Genomic DNA, 22,892 nt, shown 5'->3' on the forward strand with positions numbered 1-22,892 from the left:
GGCTCTCTCGCTGCGTCCCTCTATCTCTCGCTGCGTCCCTCTCTCTCTCGCTGCGTCCCTCTCTCTCTCGCTGCGTCCCTCTATCTTTCGCTGTGTCCCTCTCTCACTGCGTCCCTCTCTCTCTCACTGTGTCCCTCTCTCTCTCGCTGTGACCCTCTCTCTCTCGCTGTGTCCCTCTCTCTCTCACTGTGACCCTCTCTCTCGCTGTGTCCCTCACTCTCTCGCTGTGTCGCTCTCTCTCTCGCTGTGTCCCTCTCTCTCTCGCTGTGTCCCTCTCTCTCTCGCTGTGTCCCTCTCTCTCGCTGTGTCCCTCTCTCTCTCGCTGTGTCCCTCTCTCTCTCGCTGTGTCCCTCTCTCTCTCGCTGTGTCCCTCTCTCTCTCGCTGTGTCCCTCTCTCTCTCGCTGTGTCCCTCTCTCTCTCGCAGTGTCCCTCTCTCTCTCGCTGTCTCCCCGTCTCTCTCGCTGTGTCCCCTCTCTCTCGCTGTGGCCCTCTCTCTCTCGCTGTGTCCCTCTCTCTCTCGTTGTGTCCCTCTCTCACATGCTGTGTCCCTCTCTCTCTCTGTGCGTCCCTCGCTCTCTCGCTGTGACCCTCTCTCTCTCGCTGTGTCCCTCTCTCTCTCTCTGTGTCGCTCTCTCTGTGTCGCTCTCTCTGTGTCGCTCTCTGTGTCCCTCGCTCTCTGTGTCCCTCGCTCTCTGTGTCCCTCGCTCTCTGTGTCCCTCGCTCTCTGTGTCCCTCGCTCTCTGTGTCCCTCGCTCTCTGTGTCCTTCACTCTCTGTGTCCCTCGCTCTCTGTGTCCCTCGCTCTCTGTGTCCCTCGATCTCTGTGTCCCTCGCTCTGTGTCCCTCTCTCTGTGTCCCTCTCTCTGTGTCGCTCTCTCTGTGTCGCTCTCTCTGTGTCGCTCTCTCTGTGTCGCTCTCTGTGTCCCTCGCTCTCTGTGTCCCTCGCTCTCTGTGTCCCTCGCTCTCTGTGTCCCTCGCTCTCTGTCCCCCTCGCTCTCTGTGTCCCTCGCTCTCTGTGTCCTTCGCTCTCTGTGTCCCTCGCTCTCTGTGTCCCTCTCTCTCTGTGTCCCTCGCTCTGTGTCCCTCGCTCTGTGTCCCTCTCTCTGTGTCGCTCTCTCTGTGTCGCTCTCTCTGTGTCGCTCTCTCTGTGTCGCTCTCTGTGTCCCTCGCTCTCTGTGTCCCTCGCTCTCTGTGTCCCTCGCTCCCTCTGTGTCCCTTGCTCCCTCTGTGTCCCTCGCTCCCTCTGTGTCCCTCGCTCCCTCTGTGTCCCTCGCTCCCTCTGTGTCCCTCGCTCCCTCTGTGTCCCTCGCTCCCTCTGTGTCCCTCGCTCCCTCTGTGTCCCTCGCTCCCTCTGTGTCCCTCGCTCCCTCTGTGTCCCTCGCTCCCTCTGTGTCCCTCGCTCCCTCTGTCCCTCGCTCTCGCTGTGTCCCTCGCTCTCGCTGTGTCCCTCGCTCTCGCTGTGTCCCTCGCTCTCGCTGTGACCCTCGCTCTCGCTGTGTCCCTCGCTCTCGCTGTGTCCCTCGCTCTGTGTGTCCCTCGCTCTGTGTGTCCCTCGCTCTGTGTGTCCCTCGCTCTGTGTGTCCCTCGCTCTGTGTTTCCCTCGCTCTGTGTGTCCCTCGCTCTGTGTGTCCCTCGCTCTGTGTGTCCCTCGCTCTGTGTGTCCCTCGCTCTGTGTTTCCCTCGCTCTGTGTGTCCCTCGCTCTGTGTGTCCCTCGCTCTGTGTGTCCCTCGCTCTGTGTGTCCCTCGCTCTGTGTGTCCCTCGCTCTCGCCCTGTCCCTCGCTCTCGCCCTGTCCCTCGCTCTCGCCCTGTCCCTCGCTCTCGCCCTGTCCCTCGCTCTCGCCCTGTCCCTCGCTCTCGCCCTGTCCCTCGCTCTCGCCCTGTCCCTCGCTCTCGCCCTGTCCCTCGCTCTCGCCCTGTCCCTCGCTCTCGCCCTGTCCCTCGCTCTCGCCCTGTCCCTCGCTCTCGCCCTGTCCCTCGCTCTCGCCCTGTCCCTCGCTCTGTGTGTCCCTCGCTCTCGCCCTGTCCCTCGCTCTGTGTGTCCCTCGCTCTCGCCCTGTCCCTCGCTCTCGCCCTGTCCCTCGCTTTGTGTGTCCCTCGCTCTCGCCCTGTCCCTCGCTCTCGCCGTGTCCCTCGATCTCCGTGTCCCTCGCTCTCGATGTGTCCCTCGCTCTCTGGCTCTCTCGCTGCGTCCCTCGCTCTGCACGCCTCCCTCGCTCTGTGCACCTCCCTCACTCTGTGAGTGAATGTGTAAAGCAGTGAATGAGTGTGTCATAGAGTAAGTGTAAGAGTGAGAACGAGTGTGTGTGAGTGTAAGAGTGAGAGTGAGTGAGTATGAGTGAGTGTGTGAACAGTGTGTTTGTATAAGAGTGACTGAGTGTGTAAGACTGAGCGTGTGAGTGAATGTGAATGAGTGTGAGTCTGTGGGAGTGAGTGTGGGAGTGTGTATGTGAGTGTGAGTGATTGCAAGTGTGGGTGAGTGTGCAACAGTGAGTGAGTTAATGTGTAAAAGTGAGTGAGTGTGTGTGTAAGAGTGTGTGCGTATGTAAGAATGTGTGAGTAATAGTGAGTGTGAGTGAGGGTGTGAGTATGTAAGAGTGAGTGTGAGTGTGTCAGATCATGTGTGTGAGTCAGTGTGTAAGAATGAGTGAGTGTTTGTGTAAGTGTGAGTGTAAGAGGAGTGTGTAAGCGTGAGTGAGTGAGTAATTGTGTGTAAATGAGTGTGAATGACTGTGTCTGTCTGAGAGAGAGTGATTGAGCGTGTAAGAGTGAGTTAGTGTGTGAATGTGTAAGAATGAGTGAGCGTGTGAGCGTATGAGTGAGGAAGTGAGTGTCTGAGTATGTGTGAGTGAGTGTGAGTGAGAGAGTGTGTAAGAGTGAGTGAGTGTGAGTGAGAGAGTGTGTAAGAGTGAGTGAGTAATTGTGTGTAAGTTAGTGTGTAAGAGTGAGTGTGTGTGAATGTGTAAGAGTGAGTGTGTGTGAATGTGTAAGAGTGAGTGAGCGTGTGAGTGTATGAGTGAGGATGTGAGTGTCTGAGTATGTGTGAGTGAGTGTGAGTGAGAGAGTGTGTAAGAGTGAGTGAGTGTGAGTGAGAGAGTGTGTAAGAGTGAGTGAGTAATTGTGTGTAAGTGAGTGTGAATGAGTGAGTCAGTCTGTGTGTGAGTGAGAGTGAGTGAATTCAAACTGAATTCAAATGACCTCCTGCGAATTTAATTTCACCCTCCATATTTATGTCTTGGCCTAAAACACAGGCTTCATTCCACAATTAAACCCGCTTCAAGTTAAGGGACTTTAATTCTGGGCAATCGAGATTACTTTACAGTCAATGGATTCATTTTAAAAGTGACCACACTATCGTTAATTTTGTGAATTCTGCAGTGAGTGTGTAAGAATGAGTTAAATCTAACCCCTCGATAAGATTGCACATTGTATCGCACTGCAGTGTATCTGTAAACGGCGAGTGTGTGTAAGGGTGAGTGTCTCTAAGAGTGAGCGAGTCAGTGTGTGAGTATGTCAATGTGAGTGACTGTGTAAGTGAGTTTGAGTGTGTGAGCGAGTTAGTGTGTAAGAATGAGTGAGTAGGTGAGTGAGTGTGCAAGTGTGTGTGCAAGAGTGGGTGTGAGTGATTTTGTAAGAGTGAGTGTGTGTGTGTGAGGGAGTGTGAGTGCGAGTGTAGGAGTGTGTGTGAGTGAATGTATAAGAATAAGTGTGCACGTGAGTGAGTGTGTAAGAGGGCGAGTGTGTGTGTGATTGAATGTGTAAGAGTGAGTGCAGGAGTGTGAGTGAGTGTGCGAGTGAGTGTTTAAGTGTGAGAGTGAGTGTTTAATAATGAGTGAGTGTGTAGGAATAAGTGAGTTTCAGTGTGTAAATGAGTGTGTATGAGTGAGTAACTGTATAATAGTGAGCGAGTGTGAGTCAGGGTCAGTTAGTTAGTAAGTGAGTGAGAGTGTGTTAGTGAGTGATTGTGTAAGAGTGTGAATGAGTGATTAAGCCTGTGAGAGTGTAAGAGTGAGTATGGAAGAGTAAGTGATTTAGTGTGTGGTTGAGTATGTGAGTGGGTAAGAGAGTGAGTTTGTAAGAGGGAGACGGTGTGCATGAATGAGTGTGTGCCATTGAGTGTGTGATTGAGTGAGCATGAGGTAGTGAGTGTTCGAGTTAGTGCATGAGTGTGAGTGAATGAGTTAGTGAGTGTGTGTAAGGATGTGTGTGTGTGTGACAGAGTCAGTGTGTAATTGAGTGAGTGTAAGAGTGAGATTTAGTGAGTACGAGTGTGCGAGTGAGTATGTGTGTCCAAAAGTGAGAGTAGGTGAGTGTAAGAGTGAGAGTGAATGTGTGAAAATGTGTGCGTAAGAGTGAGTATAAGAGTGACTGAATGTGGAAGTGTGTAAGAGTGAGTGTGAATGATAGTGAGTATGTGTTAGTGTGCGTGTGTGTGGAAGAGTGAGTTTGAATCAGTGAGTGAGCCTGAGTGAGTGTGTAAGAGTGAGCGAGTTAGTGTGTGAGTGGGCATGTAAGTGTGAGTAACTGAATGTGTAAGTGAGTGAGTGAATATCTGAGAGTGAGTGTGTGTTAGCGTATGGGAGTGAGTGTATCAGAGTGAGTGAATGAGTGTGTGAGTGACAGTGCATGTGAGTGAGTGTGAAGGTGAGTAAGAGTATGTAAGAGTGAGTGTGTGTGAGCGAATGTGTAAGAGTGAGTGTTTAAGTGTGAGTGAGTGTGGAAGAGTGTGAGTGAGTGGGAGACTGAGGGAGTGTAGGAATGAGTGAGTGCCTGTGTACGAGTGAGTTTCTGTGTACAGGTGAGTGTGGAAGAGTGAATGAGGGTGTGTAAGTGTGAGTGAGTGTGTGTGAGTGAGTGATTGTGTAAGAGTGAGTGAGTGCGTAAGAGTATATTTGTAAGAGTGTGAGTGAGTGTGTATGAGTGAGTTAAATCTAACCCCTCGATTAGATTCCAGTCTGTAACTCACTCCCGGGTATCTGTTATTCTATATATAAACCATCCTGAACCCCTCGATTAGATTCCAGTCTGTAACTCACTCCCGGGTATCTGTTATTCTATATATAAACTACCCTGAACCCCTCGATTAGATTCCAGTCTGTAACTCACTCTTGGTATCTGTTATTCTATATATAAACCATCCTGAACCCCTCGATTAGATTCCAGTCTGTAACTCACTCCCGGGTATCTGTTATTCTATATATAAACCATCCTGAACCCCTCGATTAGATTCCAGTCTGTAACTCACTCCCGGGTATCTGTTACTCTATATATAAACCATCCTGAACCCCTCCATTAGATTCCAGTCTGTAACTCACTCCCGGGTATCTGTTATTCTATATATAAACCATCCTGAACCCCTCGATTAGATTCCAGTCTGTAACTCACTCCCGGGTATCTGTTATTCTATATATAAACTATCCTGAATCCCTCGATTAGATTCCAGTCTGTAACTCACTCTTGGGTATCTGTTACTCTGTATATAATCTATCCCGAAGCCCTCCATTAGATTCCAGTCTGTAACTCACTCCTGGGTATCTGTTATTCTATATATAAACCATCCTGAACCCCTCGATTAGATTCCAGTCTGTAACTCACTCCCGGGTATCTGTTATTCTATATATAAACTATCCTGAACCCCTCGACTAGATTCCAGTCTGTAACTCACTCCTGGGTATCTGTTATTCTATATATAAACCATCCTGAACCCCTCGATTAGATTCCAGTCTGTAACTCACTCCCGGGTATCTGTTATTCTATATATAAACTATCCTGAACCCCTCGATTAGATTCCAGTCTGTAACTCACTCCTGGGTATCTGTTATTCTATATATAAACTATCCTGAACCCCTCGATTAGATTGCAATCTGTAACTCACTCCTGGGTATCTCTTATTCTGTATATAATCTATCCCGAATTAGATTGCAGTCTATAATTCATTCCCAGATATAATTTAATCTGTGTATTCACCAACGATATGCCGGACTGAGATGAGGAGGAATTTTGTCACTCAGATGGTGGTGAATCCTGGGAATTCTCTATCCCAGAGGGATGTGGAGACTCCGTCATTGAACCGGCTCTAGACTGCGATTGATGGGTCAGTAAGAGGCACGGGGATAGGGCAGGAACACGGTGTTGAAATGGAAGAAGCTCCATGATCATATTGACTGGTGGAGCGAGCTGGAAGGGCTGAATGGTTCAGGCCTGCTCCTCTTCCTTGTGGTCTGTTATTGCTAATTATTTCTATGTTTATCTATTTAAGATTATCCGGAAAAGTGGGATGCGAATGAATTCTGCATCGTTTTTGATTTGGATATTGGAATAATCATCATTTGGGGTAAGTTCTGTTATGTTGATAATTCCCTATCTTCTTTAAAAATTAAACCCTTCCTTTGGAAACATTGCCTCATTCCCTCGACTTGCTGTAAATATCCTGGCAGCTTCTGTTGTGGAAATTGTAGAGGAACATTTATTCCATTTGTAACCCCACGCTGTACCTGTCCTGGGAGTGTTTGATAGGGACAGTGTAGAGGGAGCTTTACTCTGTATCTAACCCCGTGCTGTACCTGTCCTGGGAGTGTTTGCTGGGGACAGTGTAGAGGGAGCTTTACTCTGTATCTAACTCCTTATTCATGGGTCACTAAACGCTAGCGTGTGGGTCCATTAAGCAATCAGGAAGGCCAATGGTACGTTAACTTTCATCGCTCGGGGTTATTAGTACAGGGTTTAAGATGACTTGCTGCAATTGTACAGAGCCTTGGTCACAACACACCTGGACCATTGTGTAGAGTTTTGTTCTCCATATCTAAGGAAGGATATACTTGCTGTAGAAGGAGTGTAATGGAGATTCACCAGACGAATCCCTGGGATGGTGAAGTTGTCTGATGAGGAGAGATTGAGGAAAATGTACCTGTGTTCCCGAGAGTGCCGAAAAATGAGAGGTGATCTTGAAACATACACAATTCACACGGGGCATCACAAGATAGATGTCGGTTGGATGATCTCCGACTGGTGAGATTAGAACCAGGGGGAGGGGGCACAGTCTCAAACCATAAGACCATAAACATAGAAGCAGAATTAGGCCACTCGGCCCATCGAGTCTGCTCCGCCATTCAATCATGGCTGATATGCCAGAATTAGGGCAGCACGGTAGCCTTGTGGATAGCACAAATGCTTCACAGCTCCAGGGTCCCAGGTTCGATTCCGGCTTGGGTCACTGTCTGTGCGGAGTCTGCACATCCTCCCGTGTGTGCGTGGGTTTCCTCCGGGTGCTCTGGTTTCCTCCCACAGTCCAAAGATGTGCAGGTTAGGTGGATTGGCCATGATAAATTGCCCTTAGTGTTCAAAATTGCCCTTAGTGTTGGGTGGGGTTACTGGGTTATGGGGATAGGGTGGAGGTGTTGACCTTGGGTAGGGTGCTCTTCCCAAGAGCCGGTGCAGACTCGATGGGCCGGGTGGCCTCCTTCTGCACTGTAAATTCTATGAAATATTTTTCTAATTCCCATTCTCCTGTCTTCTCTCCATAACCCCATATCCCCTTATTGATCAAGAACCTATCTATCTCTGTCTTTGAGATACTCAGTGATTTGGCCTCCACACCCTTCTGCGGCAAAGAGTTCCACAGATTCACCATCCTCTGGCTGAAGAAATTCCTCCTCATCTCTGTTTTAAAGGATCGTCCCTTTACTCTGAGATGGTGTCCTCTGCTTCTAGTTTTTCCTCCTAGTGGAAACATCCTCTCCATGTCCACTCTATCCAGGCCTTGCAGTATCCTGTAAGTTTCAATAAGATCCCCCCCTCATCCTTCTAAACTCCAACGAGTACAGACCCAGTGTCCTCAACCATTCCTCATACGACAAGTTCTTCATTCCAGGGATCATTCTTGTGAACCTCCTCTGGACCCTTTCCAAGGCCAGCACATCCTTCCTTAGATACCGGGCCCAAAACTGCTCACAATACTCCAAATGGGGTCTGACCAGAGCCTTATACAGCCTCAGAAGTACATCCCCGGTCTTGTATTGTCGCCCTCTTGACGCGAATGCTCAGAATCAGGAGTGGACCATTGCAGACTGAGATGAGGGGGAATTTCTTAATTCAGAGGGTGGAGAATCTTTGGAATTCTCTGATCCAGAGGGTTGTGGAAGCTCAATCGTTGAGCATGTTCCAGACACAACTCGACTGTGTATAATAAAATAGGAATGTGTGTGTGAGTGTGCGTGCGTCTGTGCGTGCCAGGATCTGTTTGAATGGTGGAGCAGACTCGATGGGCCAAATCGCCTACACCTGCTCATATTTTCCTTTGAGACTTAAATGCGTACACAGACACAAGTTCACAGATACACACACACATGCGCGTGCACACACTGACTGATACATACACGGCAACAGATACATACACACACACACACACATGCGTGCATAGACACATATATATTAGCCATTTAAGACAATTTGATAGAATGCTACACATCCTAGTTTGCCGATGACACCAAACATTAGACAGCGTTGTAAACAGCACAGCTGGAAACATCAAATTGCAGGGAAATATTATCGTTTTGGCAGTTGACTGAACTGTGGACGTGTTTCTGTGTCGGGAAATGTAAGATGATGTATTTTAGACTTAAAAAGAATAGAACCGTGATCTTTATAAATGATGAGGAGACAGAAACAGTGGAAGTTTAAACTGGACAGATATTTCACAGCTGGATTCACACAATACAGACATCAATGTGTCGTAGATTTTGGAAGTGCCACAAATGTTGTCCAGTGCAGTGCAAGGCGTACCTCAATGTTTCAGTCTTACTGAGAAACTGTCAGCCCACAGGACAACATTTCTGTATAATAGGATTGAAGCATAAGTTCAAATAGTTTTGTTTCAAAGTTTAAAATAACCTGTCATTTTTCTGTGCAGCTTTTGGAATCTGTCAGTGGAATTTAGGTTATACAGGCAAGTGTTAACAAGAGTATTGGGAACTGATTAGAAATTTTGATGGAGATAATCCTGCATTATGGAAATGTGTGAGGTCTATTTAGGGTTGGGGAATGGATTGATGATCAAAGCATGTCGTTTTTTGTTATCTTCATCAGACTGACAGCCTTGAAGATTCACAACTTCCATGTGCTGAGAAAAAGGATTGATTAACCAAGGCCTATTATTCAAATACTTCAGACAAGTAACAAAACAACAGTAACAGAGAATATACAAACAGAGACAAGCAGACACCTGTAATCGGAGCTTAAACTTCATGTTTAAATGTGAAGGGCTGAAATAAACATGAGTCCACCCTGGGATTCGGTGCAATTTGAGTTCTGTTTTTCCAAAAAATAAAAATAACTATCTGCAATGAAAAATTCCTTGGACAGGACAGAGGGATTTTGACTCTGTATTTAAGCCCAGACAGTATTTGGGTTGTGAGTGTTTGATGGACAGTATAGAAGAAGCTTCACTCTGAAACACTGGAATTTAGTTTAAGGGGTGATTTAATCACATGCTTCAGAACAATAATTGATATTGTACGTCTCGTGTGTGTCTCAGTGTCAGCTGTGAAACATGCACAGCACAATCTCATCCTGTTTCTGTGTGTCTCTCTCTCTCTGAAATTAGCTGGTCCATTTCCTAAATAACCACTGACTAGATTTCAAAAGGGTTCCATTGCCTGTGTAGCAGTTTGTGATACCCAAAGGTTATGAAAAGTGCTTTAGAAAAGTCTGTCCGCAAGCTGTTGTGAGGATGTTCAGAGTCAGCGTGTGACTTGGGTCACACACAGGCCAGATACACCTCTCCAAGTTAAAGGTGGAGAATGGATCTCGCTCCATTTCATAGATCATCATCGAATTTGAAAAATGAAAATGAAAAAATGAAATGAAAATCACTTATTGTCACAAGTAGGCTTCAAATGAAGTTACTGTGAAAAGCCCCTAGTCGCCACATTCCGGCGCCTGTTCGGGGAGGCTGTTACCGTGCAGAAGGAGGCCATTCGGCCCATTAAGTTGCACCGGCTCTTGGAAAGAGCACCCTACCCAAGGTCAACACCTCCACCCTATCCCCATAACCCAGTAACCCCACCCAACACCAAGGGCAATTTTGAACACTAAGGGCAATTTATCATGGCCAATCCACCTAACCCGCACATCTTTGGACTGTGGGACGAAACCGGAGCACCCAGAGGAAACCCATGCAGACACGGGGAGGATGTGCAGACTCCGCACAGACAGTGACCCAAGCCGGAATCGAACCTGGGACCCTGGAGCTGTGAAGCAATTGTGCTATCCACAATGCTACCGTGCTGCCCTGAAATATGTATTTGAAAGATGTATTGACCCAGCCTGTCTGAGTTTGTGTCTGTGTGTGAGTTTGTGTTTGTCTGTATACGTGTTTGTGTGTCTGGGGTGGGGGGGGGGGGGGGGGGGGGCGTTGTTTGTGTGACTCTTTGTGCGGCACGATAGCACAGTGGGTAGCACTGTGGCTTCGCAGCTCCAGGGTCCCGGGTTCGATTCCTGGCACGTTCTCCCTGTGTCTGCGTGGGTTTCCTCCGGGAGCTCCGGTTTGCTCCCACAAGTCTGAAACACGTGCTGTTGGGTAATTTGGGCATTCTGAATTCTCCCTCCGTGTACCCGAACAGGCGGCGGAATGTGGCGACTAGGGGCTTTTCACAGTAACCTCATTGCAGTGTTAATGTAAGCCTACTTGTGACAATAAAGCTTATTATACATGGTAGTCCCACAGGCTCTTACCCTGGCTACATGGTAGTCAGCTCTCCAAAAGGGTTAATTGTAGTGTCCACAGCAGTATGGTGTAATGTAGTATTAACTGGGACAAGAGCTTATAGTATAAACAGTGACTGGGTTAACTGCAGTGATCACTGGGAAAGGAGCTAATGTGTTTAAATAGAGATGAGAACGGTTATATATTACAAGATAATATTCACAATGACATTCTCTAATGCAATAATATTTCAGACATAGTGTAGAGCAGCATTTACAGCAACTGATGCTGCCAGGAAATAAATTGATCCAGGGCTTTGTATCGGATTATTAAAATAGGTTATTGATTAAGGTGGTCTAGTCGCTAAGGCAGGCTCGATCAGCTGAATGGCCCATTACTGTTCCTATGTACCTCTCCTGGGAGTGGTTGATGGGGCAGTGTAGAGGGAGCTTTACTCTGTATCTAACCCCGTGCTGTACCTGTCCTGGGAGTGTTTGATGGGGAGAGTATACAGGGAGCTTTACTCTGTATCTAACCCTGTGCTGTACCTGTCCTGGGAGTGTTTGCCAGGGACAGTGTAGAGGAATCTGTGTCTAACCCCATGATGTACCTTTGCTGGTCGTGTTTGACGGAATTTCAAAATCTCAAATAAATGTCTTCTATTAGTTTCTCCATCTCTCTGTTTCTGCTTCTCTCTCTGTCTGCCTGGGAATTTTGTCAAAACAAAATCCACGATCAGCAGTCAGCCATTTTAAGTTACTTAATGGTGGCCATTTTAGGTGAGCACAGCACAGTCATTTCTGACATTTGTACACACTGGTATAACAAAATACTGATGGAAAGTGTCTGATTTAAACAGTGATTTGTTGGGGAATGTGGATATAGAAAGGGAGCTGGTTGTCCTTGTACACCAGTCACTGAAAGTGAAGAGGGGGGTGCAGCAAGCAGTTAAGAAGGCCAATGATATGTTGGCCTTCATTGAAAGAGGGATTTGAGTTCATAAGTGGAGATGTCTTACTGCAGTTACACAAGGCCTTGGTGAGAGCATACCTGGAGTATTGCGTACAGTTTCGGTCGCCCTAACTAAGAAAGGATATAGTTGCCAGAGAGGGAGTGCAGCGGAGGGTCAATCGGCTGATAGGGAGGTTGCCGGACTGTCCTACAAGGAGAGATTGGTTTGACTGTGGCACAGTGGTTAGCACTGCTGCCTCACAGTGACCCGAGTTAAATTCCGGCCTTGTGTGACTGATTATGTGGAGTTGGCAGTTTCTCCCCGTGTGTGCGTGGGTTTCCTCCGGGTGCTCCGGTTTCCTTCCACAGTCCAAAGATGTGCAGGCCAGGTGGAATGGTCCTGCTAAATTACCCCTTAGTGTCCAAGAAAGATTGTTTAGATTAGGTTAAGGAGTTATTGGGATAGGGCGGGTGACTGAGTTTACATAGAATGCTGTGTCAGAGGGTAGGTGTAGATTCGATGGGCAGAATGGCCTCCCTCTGCATTGTAGGGATTCTATGATTGTGCCTGTATTCACTAGAGCCGAGAAGGATGAGAGGAGATGTTGGCCGTGCTAAATTGCCCCTTAGTGACCCAAAGGTTAGGTGGTGTTACTGGGGTTATTTGGAGAGGCTGGAGGCGTGGGCATAGGTAGGGTGCTCTCTCCGAGGGCCAGTGCAGACTCGATGGGCCAAATGGCCTACTCCTGCAATGTATATTCTATGATTCTGTGAGCTCTGATTGAAATGTATTACATTCCGACAGCGCTGTTCAGACTATACAGAGGGATGGTGATTTCCACGTTGTACTGCCTCTGCCATGTCTTGGGAGTGATCATGGAGACAGTGTAGAGGAAACTTTACCCAGTATCTAACCCCGTGCTGTACCTGTACTGGGAGTGTTTGATGGGGACAGTGTAGAGGGAGCTTTGCTCTGTATACATCATCGTACTGTAGCTGCCCTGGGAATGGGGACAGTGTAGAGGGATGTGTAATCTGTATCTAACTCCATGATGTACTTTTGCTAACAGTGTTTGATGGAGATTCTGAATATTGAATTAATGTATTCTGTATTCTCCCCATCTTCTCTGTCTCTGCATCTCTCTATCTCTCTCTCTGGGAATCTGTCTAAACAAATCCACGATCAGCAGTCAGCCATTTTAAGTTACTTAATGGTGGCCATTTTATGTGAGCACAACACTGAGACAATTCGGACAGTTGTCCAAGTTAGTGTCAAACAAAAACTGAAGGAAAGAGTCAAATTTAAATGGTGATATGTTGGGCAATGTGGATGTACAAAGGGAGCTTGTACACCAGTCACTGAAAGTAGAGAGGGGGGTGCAGCGGAGGGTCAATTGGCTGATAGTGAGATTGCCGGACTGTCCTAGGAGGAGAGATTGGTTCAATAGGGCCTGAACGAGCCCTGTTTCTCCAACCTAACCCTGGAGATCAAATCCCACATTCCTGGTGATTTCTCCACTCTCAAAGATGGAAAGATATTGACCAAGTTTAAAGCAGAGATTGACTGATTTCTAAATCCCAAGACATAAAGGGACATGGGGATAGTGTTGGGGAAAAGACATTGAAGTGAAGATATTTCACAGCTGGATTCACAGAATAGAGACAGCAAAGTATCTTAAATGTTGGAAGAGCCACAAATGTCAAACGTTTGGGAAATGATTGGAAACAGTTTGGACTGAGATCTCCTCAGTGACCTGTGTGCAGACCCTACCCCCGACTTTCTGTCAGGAATGTCCCCCTCGGTGTGGTTCCTGTGTCTGCTAAGGAAGACACTTGTCCTGTCTATGGTTATGTTAATTCAGCAGTCAACAAGAGATTCAGCAATGTCCTGTCATTATTTCTGTCTTTGTTTGACAGATGTTTCCCTCTGAGTTTCTGACATGTTTGGAATGACCATTCGTCTGTCGCCTTAGGAAGGCTTTCCATAGAATGAGTAAAAACCAGCAAGAAATCGCAGAATGTGAGTTAAACACAACTTCATTTCTGCCTCCATTTTACGAGAAGATTCCTTTTAAAAAAAAAATACATTTTACTAAAGTTTTTCGATCAAAAAGAATTTTCCATTTTTACAACTTAGTAACAAAATGTACATTGACCGTTATTTAAACAATATATTAAACTAACAACAAGTGCAGAAAAAGAACAAGAAAAAAGCAATAATAATACTGAAACAATAAATATAAACAACTAGCATAGAAAGAAAAAAACAAAAAACCCCAAATACAGAATACACCCCCCCCCCCCCCTCCTCCACCCTGGGTTGCTGCTGCTGTCTTTCCTGTTTTCCCTTATCGCATTGCGAGATAGTCAAGGAACGGTTGCCACCGCCTGGTGAACCCCTGAGCCGAACCTCTTGGTGCGTATTTGATTCGCTCCAATTTTATAAACCCTGCCATGTCGTTTATCCAGGCCTCCACGCCCGGGGGTTTAGCTTCTTTCCACATAAGTAGAATCCTTCGCCGGACTACTCGGGACGCAAAGGCCAAAACATCGGCCTCTCTCGCCTCCTGCACTCCCGGCTCTTCTGCAACCCCAAATATAGCTAACCCCCAGCTTGGTTCGACCCGGACCCCCACCACCTTTGAGATCACTCTTGCCACACCCACCCAGAACCCATGCAATACCGGGCATGACCAAAACATGTGGGTGTGGTTCGCCGGGCTTCCCGCGCACCTATCCTCCACTCCAAAAAATCTACTCAGCCTTGCTCCCGTCATATGCGCCCTGTGTAGAACCTTGAATTGGATCATGCTAAGCCTGGCACACGAGGACGAGGAATTTACCCTGCTTAGGGCATCTGCCCACAGCCCCTCCTCAATCTCTTCCCCCAGCTCTTCCTCCCATTTACCCTTCAGCTCCTCTACCATCGTCTCCCCCTCGTCTCTCATTTCCCTGTATATATCGGTGCCTTTACCTTCACCGACCCATGCTCCCGAAATCACTCTGGCCTTGGTCCCTTCCGCCGGGAGCTGCGGAAATTCCCTCACCTGTTGCCTCGCAAATGCCCTCACTTGCATATATCGGAAGGCATTCCCAGGTGGCAACTCGTATTTTTCTACCAATGCTCCCAGACTTGCGAATGTCCCGTCTAAGAACAAGTCCTTCAACTTCCCAATTCCTGCTCGCTGCCAAGATTGAAATCCCCCATTTTTCCTCCCCGGGACGAACCTGTGATTGTTCCTTATCGGGGACCACACCGAGGCACCCGTCACTCCCCTATGTCGTCTCCACTGCCCCCAAATCTTCAAAGTCGCCACCACCAATGGGTTTGTGGTGTATTTTTTGGGGGAGAACGGTAACGGCGCCGTCGCCAGTGCTTTTAAACTTGTTCCCTTACAGGACGCCATCTCCAGCCTTTTCCACGCCGCCCCTTCTTCTTCCCTCATCCACTTACATATCATAGACACGTTGGCGGCCCAATAATAGTCACTCAGACTACTGCGCTGCAGGAACCCCCTCTTTACCCTCGGGGGCTTTCCAGCCCACACAAAGCTCATAATGCTCCTGTCCACTTTCTTGAAAAAGGCCTTTGTAATCAGTATGGGGAGGCACTGAAACACGAAAAGAAACCTCGGGAGGACCACCATTTTAACCGCCTGTACTCTACCCGCCAATGACAGGGGCACCATGTCCCACCTCTTAAAGTCCTCCTCCATCTGCTCTCCCAGTCGCGTCAAGTTAAGTTTATGCAGGGTTCCCCAGTTCCTGGCCACCTGAATCCCCAGGTATCGAAAATTCCTTGCCACTCTCCTCAGCGGCAGAGCATCTATCCCCCTGCCCTGTTCCCCGTGGTGCATCACAAAAAGCTCACTCTTTCCCATATTTAATTTGTATCCGAGAACTCTCCAAACTCCCTGAGTATCTGCATTACCTCTGGCATCCCCTCCACGGGGTCCGCCACATATAACAGTAAATCATCTGCGTATAGTGACACTCGATGTCCCTCTCCCCCTCTAAGCACCCCCCTCCACTTCTTAGAGTCCCTCAGCGCTATGGCCAATGGTTCAATTGCCAACGCGAACAGTAACGGGGACAGGGGGCATCCCTGTCTTGTACCCCTATGTAGTCGAAAGTATCCCGATCTTTGCCTGTTTGTAACGACGCTTGCCACTGGGGCCCGGTACAAGAGTCTGACCCATCTAATAAACCCCTCCCCGAACCCAAATTTCTTCAGCACCTCCCACAGATAGTCCCACTCCACCCTATCGAATGCCTTCTCGGCATCCATCGCCACCACTATCTCTGCCTCCCCCTCCGGTGGGGGCGTCATCATCACCCCCAGCAACCTTCGTATATTGGCATTCAATTGTCTCCCCTTTACAAACCCTGTCTGGTCGTCATGTACCACCCCTGGGACACAATCCTCTATCCTTGTCGCCATCACTTTGGCCAGCAGTTTGGCGTCTACATTTAGGAGGGAGATGGGCCTGTATGACCCGCACTGCAGCGGGTCTTTGTCTCGTTTCAGAATTAGCGATATCGTCGCCTCCGACATTGTCGGGGGTAATATCCCCCTTTCCTTAGCCTCATTATAGGTTCTCGCCAAAAGCGGGGCCAGCAGGTCCATATACTTGTTATAAAATTCCACCGGGAACCCATCTGGTCTCGGGGCCTTCCCTGCCTGCATGTTCCCTATTCCTTTGATCACCTCATCCACCTCAATCTGCGCCCCCAGACCTGCCACCTCCTGCCCCTCCACCCTCGGGAACTCTAGCTGATCCAAAAAGTGTATCATTCCTTCTTTCCCCTCCGGGGGTTGGGACCTATATAGCCTCTCATAAAATGTCTTGAACACCTCGTTCACTTTCCCTGCTCTCTGCTCCATCTTTCCCGTTTCGTCCCTAACTCCTCCGATCTCTCTCGCTGCCCCACTCTTCCGAAGTTGTTGGGCCAGCAGCCGGCTCGCCTTTTCCCCATATTCATATTGTATCCCCTGTGCCTTCCTCCACTGTGCCTCTGCCTTTCCCGTGGTCAGCAGGTCAAACTCCGTCTGTAATCTTCGTCTCTCCCTGTATAGCCCTTCGACTGGGGCCTCCGCATACTTCTTATCCAACCTCAAAATTTCCCCCACTAATCTCTTTCTTTCTTTACCTTCTTGCTTCCCCTTGTGGGCTCTGATGGAAATCAGCTCTCCTCTAACCACCGACTTCAGCGCTTCCCATACTACCCCCACCTGGACCTCCCCATCGTCATTAACCTCCAGGCATCATTCGATACATCCCCTCACCCTTCCGCATACACCCTCGTCCGCCAGTAGTTCCATGTCTAATCGCCACCATTAAGTAACTTAAAATGGCTGACTGCTGATCGTGGATTTGTTTAGACAGATTCCCAGGAGAGAGATAGAGAGATGCAGAGATAGAGAAGATGGGGAGAATAACTGACTACATTAATTCAAGATTCAGAATCTCCTTCAAACACTGTTATCAAAAGAACATCATGGGGTTAGATACAGATCACACATCCCTCTACACTGTCCCCATCAAACACTCCCAGGACAGGTACAGTGCTGGGTTAGATACAGAGTAAAGCTCCCTCTACACTGTCCCCATCAAACACACCCAGGACAGGTACAGTGCTGGGTTAGATACAGAGTAAAGCTCCCTCTACACTGTCCCCATCAAACACACCCAGGACAGGTACAGTGCTGGGTTAGATACAGAGTAAAGCTCCCTCTACACTGCCCCCATCAAAAACTCCCAGGACAGGTACAGCACGGGATTAGATACAGAGTAAAGCTCCCTCTACACTGCCCCATCAACCACTCCCAGGAGAGGTACATGTGTCCTTCGCTCTGTGTCCCTCGCTCTGTGTGTCCCTCGCTCTGTGTGTCCCTCGCTCTGTGTGTCCCTCGCTCTGTGTGTCCCTCGCTCTGTGTGTCCCTCGCTCTGTGTGTCCCTCGTTCGGTGTGTCCCTAGCTGTGTGTCCCTCGCTCTCGCTGTGTCCCTCGCTCTCGCTGTGTCCCTCGCTCTCTCTGTCCCTCTCTCTCTTTGTCCCTCGCTCTCTCTGTGTCCCTGGCTCTCTCTGTGTCCCTCGCTCTCGCTGTGTCCCTCGCTCTCTGTGTCCCTCGCTCTCTGTGTCCCTCGCTCTCGCTGTGTCCCTCGCTCTCGCTGTGTCCCTCGCTCTCGCTGTCCCTCGCTCTCTCTGTGTCCCTCGCGCTCTCTGTGTCCCTCGCTCTCGCTGTGTTCCTCGCTCTCACTGTGTCCCTCGCTCTCTGTGTCTCTCACTCTCTGTGTCCCTCGATCTCTGTGTCCCTCGATCTCTGTGTCCCTCGCTCTCGCTGTGTCCCTCGCTCTCGCTGTGTCCCTCGCTCTCGCTGTGTCCCTCGCTCTCGCTGTGTCCCTCGCTCTCGCTGTGTCCCTCGCTCTGTGTCCTTCGCTCTGTGTCCCTCGCTCTCTGTGTCCCTCGCTCTCTGTGTCCCTCGCTCTCTGTGTCCCTCGCTCTCTGTGTCCCTCGCTCTCTGTGTCCCTCGCTCTCTGTGTCCCTCGCTCTCTGTGTCGCTCGCTCTCGCCGTGTCCCTCGCTCTCGCCGTGTCCCTCGCTCTCGCCGTGTCCCTCGATCTCCGTGTCCCTCGCACTCGATGTGTCCCTCGCTCTCGATGTGTCCCTCGCTCTCGCTGTGTCCCTCGCTCTGTGTCCCTCGCTCTGTGTCCCTCGCTCTCTGTGTCCCCCGCTCTCTGTGTCCCCCGCTCTCTGTGTCCCTCGCTCTCTGTGTCCCTCGCTCTCTGTGTCCCTCGCTCTCTGTGTCCCTCTCTCTCTGTGTCCCTCGCTCTCGCTGTGTTGCTTGCTCTCGCTGTGTTCCTCGCTCTCGCTGTGTCCCTCGCTCTCGCTGTGTCCCTCGCTCTCGATGTGTCCCTCGCTCTCGATGTGTCCCTCGCTCTCTGGCTCTTTCGCTGCGTCCCTCTATCTTTCGCTGCGTCCCACTCTCTCTCGCTGCGCCCCTCTCTCGCTGTGTCCCTCTCTCTCTCGCTGCGTCCCTCTCTCGGTGTCCCTCTCTCTCGCTGTGTCCCTCTCTCTCTCGCTGTGGCCCTCTCTCTCTCGCTGTGTCCCTCTCTCTCGCGCTGTGACCCTCTCTCTCTCGCTGTGTCCCTCTCTCTCTCTCGCTGTGTCCCTCGCTCTCTGTGCGTCCCTCGCTCTCTGTGCGTACCTCGCTCCCTTTGAGTCCCTCGCTCTCTGTGAGTCCCTCGCTCTCTCTGTCCCTTGCGCTCTGTGTCCCTCGCTCTCGCTGTGTCCCTCGCTCTCGCTGTGTCCCTCGCTCTCGCTGTGTCCCTCGCTCTCTGTGCGTCCCTCACTCTCTCTGTCCCTCGCGCTCTGTGTCCCTCGCTCTCGCTGTGTCCCTCGCTCTCGCTGTGTCCCTCGCTCTCGCTGTGTCCCTCGCTCTCGCTGTGTCCCTCGCTTTCGCTGTGTCCCCCTCTCTCTCGCTGTGTCCCCCTCTCTCTCGCTGTGTCCCCCTCTCTCTCGCTGTGTCCCCCTCTCACTCGTGGTGTCCCGCTCTCTCTCGCTGTGTCCCCCTCTCTCTCGCTGTGTCCCGCTCTCTCTCTCTCGCTGTGTCCCGCTCTCTCTCTCGCTGTGTCCCCCTCTCTCTCGCTGTGTTCCCCTCTCTCTCGCTGTGTCCCATTCTCTCTCGCTGTGTCCCTCGCTCTCGCTGTGTCCTTCGCTCTGTGTCCCTCGCTCTGTGTGTCCCTCGCTCTGTGTGTCCCTCGCTCTGTGTGTCCCTCGCTCTGTGTGTCCCTCGCTCTGTGTGTCCCTCACTCTGTGTGTCCCTCGCTCTGTGTGTCCCTCGCTCTGTGTGTCCCTCGCTCTGTGTGTCCCTCGTTCGGTGTGTCCCTAGCTGTGTGTCCCTCGCTCTCGCTGTGTCCCTCTCTCTAGCGCTGTGTCCCTCTCTCTAGCGCTGTGTCCCTCTCTCTTGCGCTGTGTCCCTCTCTCTTGCGCTGTGTCCCTCTCTCTCGCGCTGTGTCCCTCTCTCTCGCGCTGTGTCCCTCTCTTCGCGCTGTGTCCCTCTCATCGCGCTGTGTCCCTCTCTTCGCGCTGTGTCCCTCTCTCTAGCGCTGTGTCCCTCTCTCTAGCGCTGTGTCACTCTCGAGCTGTGTCCCTCTCTCTCGCGCTGTGTCCCTCTCTCTCGCGCTGTGTCCCCCTCTCTCTCGCTGTGTCCCCCTCTCTCTCGCTGTGTCCCCCTCTCTCTCGCTGTGTCCCCCTCTATCTCGCTGTGTCCCCCTCTCTCGCTGTGTCCCCCTCTCTCTCGCTGTGTCCCCCTCTCTCTCGCTGTGTCCCCTATATCTCGCTGTGTCCCCCTCTCTCTCGCTGTGTCCCCCTCTCACTCGCGGTGTCCCGCTCTCTCTCGCTGTGTCCCCCTCTCTCTCGCTGTGTCCCGCTCTCTCTCTCTCGCTGTGTCCCGCTCTGTCTCTCGCTGTGTCCCCCTCTCTCTCGCTGTGTTCCCCTCTCTCTCGCTGTGTCCCATTCTCTCTCGCTGTGTCCCTCGCTCTCGCTGTGTCCTTCGCTCTGTGTCCCTCGCTCTGTGTGTCCCTCGCTCTGTGTGTCCCTCGCTCTGTGTGTCCCTCGCTCTGTGTGTCCCTCGCTCTGTGTGTCCCTCGTTCTGTGTGTCCCTCGCTGTGTGTCCCTCGCTCTCGCTGTGTCCCTCGCTCTCTCTGTCCCTCTCTCTCTTTGTCCCTCGCTCTCTCTGTGTCCCTGGCTCTCTCTGTGTCCCTCGCTCTCGCTGTGTCCCTCGCTCTCTGTGTCCCTCGCTCTCTGTGTCCCTCGCTCTCGCTGTGTCCCTCGCTCTCGCTGTGTCCCTCGCTCTCGCTGTCCCTCGCTCTCTGTGTCCCTCGCGCTCTCTGTGTCCCTCGCTCTCGCTGTGTTCCTCGCTCTCACTGTGTCCCTCGCTCTCTGTGTCTCTCACTCTCTGTGTCCCTCGATCTCTGTGTCCCTCGATCTCTGTGTCCCTCGCTCTCGCTGTGTCCCTCGCTCTCGCTGTGTCCCTCGCTCTCGCTGTGTCCCTCGCTCTCGCTGTGTCCCTCGCTCTCGCTGTGTCCCTCGCTCTGTGTCCCTCGCTCTGTGTCCCTCGCTCTCTGTGTCCCTCGCTCTCTGTGTCCCTCGCTCTCTGTGTCCCTCGCTCTCTGTGTCCCTCGCTCTCTGTGTCCCTCGCTCTCTGTGTCGCTCGCTCTCTGTGTTCCTCGCTCTCGCAGTGTCCCTCGCTCTCGCCGTGTCCCTCGATCTCCGTGTCCCTCGCACTCGATGTGTCCCTCGCTCTCGATGTGTCCCTCGCTCTCGCTGTGTCCCTCGCTCTGTGTCCCTCGCTCTGTGTCCCTCGCTCTCTGTGTCCCCCGCTCTCTGTGTCCCTCGCTCTCTGTGTCCCTCGCTCTCTGTGTCCCTCGCTCTCTGTGTCCCTCGCTCTCTGTGTCCCTCGCTCTCTGTGTCCCTCGCTCTCGCTGTGTTGCTTGCTCTCGCTGTGTTCCTCGCTCTCGCTGTGTCCCTCGCTCTCGCTGTGTCCCTCGCTCTCGATGTGTCCCTCGCTCTCGATGTGTCCCTCGCTCTCTGGCTCTTTCGCTGCGTCCCTCTATCTTTCGCTGCGTCCCACTCTCTCTCGCTGCGCCCCTCTCTCGCTGTGTCCCTCTCTCTCTCGCTGCGTCCCTCTCTCTCTCGGTGTCCCTCTCTCTCGCTGTGTCCCTCTCTCTCTCGCTGTGGCCCTCTCTCTCTCGCTGTGGCCCTCTCTCTCGCGCTGTGACCCTCTCTCTCTCGCTGTGTCCCTCTCTCTCTCTCGCTGTGTCCCTCGCTCTCTGTGCGTCCCTCGCTCTCTGTGCGTACCTCGCTCCCTTTGCGTCCCTCGCTTTCTGTGAGTCCCTCGCTCTCTCTGTCCCTTGCGCTCTGTGTCCCTCGCTCTCGCTGTGTCCCTCGCTCTCGCTGTGTCCCTCGCTCTCGCTGTGTCCCTCGCTCTCGCTGTGTCCCTCGCTCTCGCTGTGTCCCTCGCTCTCTGTGCGTCCCTCACTCTCTATGTCCCTCGCGCTCTGTGTCCCTCGCTCTCGCTGTGTCCCTCGCTCTCGCTGTGTCCCTCGCTCTCGCTGTGTCCCTCACTCTCGCTGTGTCCCCCTCTCTCTCGCTGTGTCCCCCTCTCTCTCGCTGTGTCCCCCTCTCTCTCGCTGTGTCCCCCTCTCACTCGTGGTGTCCCGCTCTCTCTCGCTGTGTCCCCCTCTCTCTCGCTGTGTCCCGCTCTCTCTCTCTCGCTGTGTCCCGCTCTCTCTCTCGCTGTGTCCCCCTCTCTCTCGCTGTGTTCCCCTCTCTCTCGCTGTGTCCCATTCTCTCTCGCTGTGTCCCTCGCTCTCGCTGTGTCCCTCGCTCTGTGTGTCCCTCGCTCTGTGTGTCCCTCGCTCTGTGTGTCCCTCGCTCTGTGTGTCCCTCGCTCTGTGTGTCCCTCGCTCTGTGTGTCCCTCGCTCTGTGTGTCCCTCGTTCGGTGTGTCCCTAGCTGTGTGTCCCTCGCTCTCGCTGTGTCCCTCGCTCTCGCTGTGTCCCTCGCTCTCTCTGTCCCTCTCTCTCTTTGTCCCTCGCTCTCTCTGTGTCCCTGGCTCTCTCTGTGTCCCTCGCTCTCGCTGTGTCCCTCGCTCTCTGTGTCCCTCGCTCTCTGTGTCCCTCGCTCTCGCTGTGTCCCTCGCTCTCGCTGTGTCCCTCGCTCTCGCTGTGTCCCTCGCTCTCGCTGTCCCTCGCTCTCTGTGTCCCTCGCGCTCTCTGTGTCCCTCGCTCTCGCTGTGTTCCTCGCTCTCCCTGTGTCCCTCGCTCTCTGTGTCTCTCACTCTCTGTGTCCCTCGATCTCTGTGTCCCTCGATCTCTGTGTCCCTCGCTCTCGCTGTGTCCCTCGCTCTCGCTGTGTCCCTCGCTCTCGCTGTGTCCCTCGCTCTGTGTCCCTCGCTCTGTGTCCCTCGCTCTGTGTCCCTCGCTCTGTGTCCCTCGCTCTGTGTCCCTCGCTCTGTGTCCCTCGCTCTGTGTCCCTCGCTCTCTGTGTCCCTCGCTCTCTGTGTCCCTCGCTCTCTGTGTCCCTCGCTCTCTGTGTCCCTCGCTCTCTGTGTCCCTCGCTCTCTGTGTCCCTCGCTCTCTGTGTCGCTCGCTCTCTGTGTCCCTCGCTCTCGCTGTGTTCCTCGCTCTCGCTGTGTCCCTCGCTCTCGCCGTGTCCCTCGATCTCCGTGTCCCTTGCA

At 51.7% G+C, this 22,892-nt stretch overlaps 2 long non-coding RNA genes across 3 annotated transcripts in view; both read left to right on the plus strand.

The window, feature by feature from the left end:
• LOC140410216 (uncharacterized) overlaps positions 1-22,892 on the plus strand; it is a 110,889-nt gene that overhangs the window by 19,215 nt on the left and 68,782 nt on the right. The window lies entirely within an intron of this gene.
• Positions 6,158-9,287, plus strand: LOC140410215 (uncharacterized). The gene is made up of 2 exons (XR_011940566.1): positions 6,158-6,333; positions 9,084-9,287. It is a non-coding gene; the product is annotated as an uncharacterized lncRNA (long non-coding RNA).

Source organism: Scyliorhinus torazame, chromosome 4 (assembly GCF_047496885.1).
Source record: "Scyliorhinus torazame isolate Kashiwa2021f chromosome 4, sScyTor2.1, whole genome shotgun sequence".
In the NCBI taxonomy this organism is placed as follows: domain Eukaryota; kingdom Metazoa; phylum Chordata; class Chondrichthyes; order Carcharhiniformes; family Scyliorhinidae; genus Scyliorhinus; species Scyliorhinus torazame.